The sequence below is a fragment of the Morone saxatilis genome, unplaced genomic scaffold (assembly GCF_004916995.1).
Source record: "Morone saxatilis isolate NCDOM2014 unplaced genomic scaffold, NCSU_SB_2.0 Contig7, whole genome shotgun sequence".
NCBI lineage: Eukaryota > Metazoa > Chordata > Actinopteri > Moronidae > Morone > Morone saxatilis.
In genome coordinates this window covers 10755198-10761197 of record NW_023340246.1, presented here as the reverse complement: position 1 = coordinate 10761197, position 6000 = coordinate 10755198, and positions in this window count along the sequence as shown.

The following is a 6000-nucleotide window of genomic DNA, read 5'->3' as shown; positions in this document are numbered from 1 at the left end:
TAGAGAAGCAGAGCGCCTCACTATAGTCTGTAACCTATAGGCGGTCATGTGAAATCAGGAAGGCTATATTAGATCAAGAATAAGGTGCACATGCAGCAGGATTACCTGCTGTACATTTTGTCCAGATTTGAGGAATGCAGTAAAAGACTTGATCCGAGGACATCAAAGTCATGAGCTCGTATTTGTTTTAAATGTAGGAGGTTATATTAAGTATGACAATATTCTCTTGACAAAAAAAGCCCACCACCTGCACAGGTCAAAGGTCACAGTAATAGGTCATCACTCCTTTAAAGCGTCTGGTTTGAGTGTATTTACTGTAGATAAATTTATGAAACAGCGCTTCAGGAGAACTATCAGAAGAAGTATGATAATAGATTTGTATATACGTTTCCCATAAGTTAGGGGGATTTACAAAAGACCACATTTCAACTAAAAGACATGGTCAAGCATTTGGAGCCTTTTTGTCCCTCTGTGGGTCAAGCCACAAAACCACTGGATCCTACATTTCCCATAATAGCTTGTAACACACGTTGAGACCGATGGAGCTACTTGGAGACTGTCTAACAGTGGTGGAAAGTAACTAAGTACATTAACTCAAGTACTGTACACAGTTATTGGTACTTGTACTTTACTTGATTAATTCTATTGTATTTTACTTCATACTTTTACTCCCCTACTTTTCTTTACAGCACTATATTTATCGGATACATTCAGTTATTTTACAGATTCAGATTTTTAATACAAAACATTATCAGCACAGCACAATATAAAGTAAATAAAATGAGCTCCACCTTTTACTAGCTGCACCATTAAAGTTATGAACACATCAATGCATCAGTTATTATGATAGAATAATATAATCTGAAATGGGCCACACTGTAAAAAGGAGATACTTTTACTTTAGGTACTTAAAGTATATTTGGTGCTAGTACTGTTGTACTTTTTTACTTTACTTTTAAAATTTCAAATGCATGACTTTTACTTACACACTTTGCTACTTTTGGTACTTTTACTAAAGTAAATGATCCGACTACTTCTTCCACCACTGCTTTCTAAAAGTGAAAGATGGTGACATTCTGAGGATTAAACTGATATTTGTGTGTAAAATTGGTGTACTGCCCTTTTAAAACTTTCATACCTGTGATATAGAAATGTGTTGAGTGAGTGTGCGCTGCTTTTGGTGTGAATCAGCCTGCTGAATCATGTCAGCAGTTAAGAAAACAATACTCCAGCCAAAACCTTTATTATGTAATGATGTCCGGTAGCGCCGTTTGCCAAGGGATCGCTTTTCTTTTGCCAGCTGAAAATAAATTAAAAATGAGGGTTTGCTGCTGTGAACTAAGACTGAGACGTGTGGCTGAAGCTTTTGTTTTGTGTGTGTGCTGGTGTCATTCAGTCATAAGGTGCTTGAGCAGGTCACAAGGTCAAACAGCCATCTTGTTTAAGTCCTCTTGAGCATCCGCCTCCTGCAGACGCACTTCTCCTCACTGCCCTCATACTGTTAAGAAATACATGATTTATAGTTCCTCTCCTTATTAGATTATGAATGATAGGCTTGATAAGGATAAGTGGTCCATAACGTCATCTATAAAGTATTATTACATTAAAAAATTCAGTGTGCAAGTGAAGAAGAAGTGGGCTGAATACGTATGTTTTATAACACATTGGTCTCAGTTCATCATCATTGATTTTTACCCTCTCCAGTGGTTAGGCTGCTAAACCCTGAGGTGTTTCCCAAACATGTAGCAGCAGGTTATTATTTTACTCCCACACTACCTACAAGTATGACACAAAACTTAATGAATACTGTTTCATCAAAGTTGTTGATATTTAGGTTTGAATCTCCTCATGGATTGAGGGAGAGAAAAAAAACTGTTAGAAATGAATGATTAAGCTCTTTTTGCTCTGGCACAGAAAAAAAAGTTCTAGGACAGATTTTGTGTTCGTCCTTTAATTCTCCGTAATCCCACCGAGACGCCTTAAGAATCTGAATACTTGTACAGTCTGTGTTACTGGGATTGTTCATTCTCTGTGGCCAAGAGTTTTCTTGAAAGCTGACTGAAACATCAAAGGAGCGCCAGCGTCCTATAGTGTAAAGAGAGAAGGTCAAATCTTTGAGTGTGTCTTTGGCCTCAGGAGCATTTTACAGCATACACTTCACACACACACACTCATTCAAGAGAAAAGAAAACCATTAAGCTGTAAACTGAAGATGTACTCTCTCCTTCCGAACAGCATCTGTGCCCATTCTTTATGTTGTTAACCATGAGTCCCTTGAGCCTTCTGAGGGATCACGTTAAAGACAGCAAGACTCTTCATTCTTTTACTCCCTGCAATTTAAAAAAAGGTTTGTTTTTTATTTCAAATAATATTAATATTAATAAAATTAGACCCTCCAGGATTTCACATGCTTTTTTGGGATTGTTGCGGCCTAAAATGCTTGGTTTTTATGCATTTTTTTTGCTATGAAATTGAACGAAAGCAAAGGCAACTTGTTCCATTAACAATAAAATTGCTAGTAGTTTGGTGAGATATGGCTCAACATTTTGTATGGGGGGCTGCTATGATTGGTGAAACTTGCAGGAAACTACTATAATTGGTCAAATTTGTGGAGAATTTGCAGTGATTGGACACAATTGCAAAGTTGTGCAAAATTCAGAGGGACTGGTTGAATTTGAATTTTAGTCTGCATGCTCTTTTTTGGCACAACATTGTTGTTTTGGACGTTTTTAAACATATCTCAATGTAGCTGCACTTTATTCAGTGATTAAATGACCCTTTTTCTCTTATCTATATGCGCATCTTTAAGGTTGAATGCAATTGACTTTTTATCCCAGGTTAACCCAGGTTTTCCATTGAAGGCAAAACCATATATATGTGACAACATCACAGATAAACAATAATGTTAATCTGCTTGTTCCAACACTTCATTGAAGCTAAATGATTTTAAATCTGTGTAAAATTATAAAAAAGTCAAAGCAAATGTATGGCTGATCCATCATTGCTTCCAATGGAAATATACAGTAACTAATCTAAACTAATCTAATCTAATTTTCTACACATTTTCTGTGTATATGGTAGCAAAATAGTATCCAAACGTGTTTGTGATGACTGCCCTTTTTGGGGCATCAGCGAGGATAAGGTTGGTCAGCCTAAACAGTAACATTCATTGTGTTTGTATAATAGCCTGGTTGTAGAAAACAAACAGCATCTCATCATCAAGAATGTTCTGCTGTTTCTATCTCTGTATCCACATAATTCAAACGTGTATGCCTGTGTGTATGTGTGTGTGTGTGTGTGTGAGTCAGCGGTCTTCATTTCTGCAGTTTTGGATGATGGATGATCTGATTCAAGATGATGATGGTGATCTATAACAATCCAACAGTGCTCTGCACAGATTGTTGGTATGATGATTGATGAATAGAAGGTTTAGTCAGATGTTGAAGAGAAAAAGTTAGAGAACATAAGTCCGCCCAGGTGGTCAAAAGTGCGAGAGCACACCCAGCATTGGCACACTTAGTCGGCAGTCTGAAACTGACTTGCCAGAGTACTTGGACCGATTATAGCGAGCCATAGCTGGTCCAAAACTAGTCTGAGTAGCATTGCTAAAAGGATCCGATTCTCAGCCTTCTGAGCCCCTAAATCCTTGTCAAATCTGGCAGCCATTTATGGACCAGAGTCAGCTCACATTTGGTCCTTTGGTGCCAAAACATAGAAAACACTTAACAGAGAAATACAGTGTTTGTCTAATGTTACATATAAAATATTTTGTCTTAAAATTAATTTATAATTAAATGTAATCATTTTTATGAAAATCGGCTTCAGCGAACCAGTGTGAAAATGAATTGTGGTTCTAGTATAACTTCAAACTCTGTACTTACTGTGTACAAAGTTCTTCATTGTTTATATTTGTGTGTGTGTGGTTTTCATTGTATCATTTTGGTTTGGAGATGTTTTCCTGTTGATTTAATGTTCTGATCGGATCCAATTTCATACAAACAGCCTGTACAAAGTTACTCCCTGCTCATCTCTTTATCTTTGTTCTGCTGTGTAAGAACAATGATTTTTGTGCAGAACAACGGTTTTAATTCTGAACATACTGATGAGAAAAGCTTCCCTCGCAGTAACAATTTATCTAAGTTGCAGCAAATTGTGTTGTTTAATTACTTGACGATCCATCTTCGTCAGTGTGCAGCGATAAGCCCCGACTGGAGCCCACTGAACTATAATTTAAAAACACTCACTTCTACTCGTATGCGTATCAGTGCATCTGAGTGTGTTTGAGCGTGTGTATGTGAATGTGTAAAGACAGTAAGTTCAGTGTGAGGTCTTCAAAATGTGTTATGTGTGTGCGTTTGATGTCTTCGTATGTGGGAATTAGTTCTATAAATAAACAGCAGCACAGTGATGTGTTCATCACAGAGGTCGGTGCTTTGGATCTGGTGCTTTGGCGAAGAAAGTCAGTCCCTGTGGAAAATGGAGAGGAGGGAAACTCAAGCAAATGCACAACAGATACAGTATATTTTGTTGCCAGAAATATACTTGGGGGGAGGCCTGAACCTTTCCAAAGTGTTTCAGGGAAGTCCTAATTATTATTTTTTTATTAAGGATGACTCTACTCAACACAGAATGCCGCCACTGCTTTGGTTCTTTATTTTTAGGTCTGAAAACAAACGTTTGTGTGTGTGTGAAAGAGATTTGAGCCTGAATTTAGAGGTACTACTACTGGAGAACAGTTTTCATTGAGTAAATGTTGAGATAAGTTACCAGTGGACCAAATGCTATGTCAGGTTATAAAGAAGGTACCCTTGAATGGAAAGACATCATCAAAACCCAGCAGCTCATGATGAACTGCACTTCTACCAAATGAAGATTTTGTTGAGAGAAATAAATTTTTTTATTGAAGAATATTAAACAGCTGAAATTGCACTTGTTGCCGTATTTACAATCACTGTTTGACTTGAAGTGAATTTCTCAGGGCGGGAAACAGTCTGTTGGATACTGTATCTGTGACTTTGTCATTGTATCCTCTGTGTTGTCTGCCTTCACAAACACATTTCATCTCGCCCGTTCATAATCCTATGGTGTACTGGAAGAAGGCCAGGACCGATTTTATCATCTGTGAAGCCTTTTCCGGCATTGACTTAGAGGTTTGGGCAGGAATGCACCGATAACAAGTATCATGTACTTGTAATTCTAATCATAAAACTACTCAGATACCGCACCCAATCAGAGTCAGAGGAGAAGCAATGTCAGCAGTCTGGAAATATTTTAACAACATTAGCAACATTTAACAGAAAGTGAGGAACATCCAATGAAAACGAAAGTTATTTTTAAAGTCACTGTTAGAACTGTAATGGTATTATTATAAGTACTAATTTCAGTATCAGGAAGTAGCCAAATCTGAGTTGTACTTGTATTTGGTCTGTATATCAGTATATCTTTGCAAATAGCATGTTATCTGGACTTTAAGACTCATTCAGATGCCCATTTTTATTGGCAACAACCTATTGAATCTGTTTATTGTGTTTAATGTTTAATCTGTTTATAATATTTGGTTTGTTGTAACAAGATTTCCTAAAGAGGATCTAGGAAAAACAAGATCTTGCTTGCTTAAATGTTGCGTCTGTTTAAAACAGATAATTCCAGCATAAAATACATTAAGTAGACAAAAACAGCAGTTCGCAATGTGCCTTGCATTTCACTAGTTTTGTTATTCTAAGCTTTATTGGCCAACTTATATCTCAGCAAAACACAGAGATGCAGTATTTCCAGCAGAGTTACAGTGAAAAAAAATTCTTGCATCTAAAATATCAACTTTAATCATCAGTTTATAGTGCCAACTTTTCAAAGGGCAAAAATGTCTTTTCTTTGCTCTTAAATTATCATATATAATGATGTGCTGCTGCAAGAATAGCCTTGCTGTTCATGTCGATTTGAACATATCCACAAGTCTAGAATATAAATATAACTGGAACTCTCAGTCTCTATGCAAGAAGG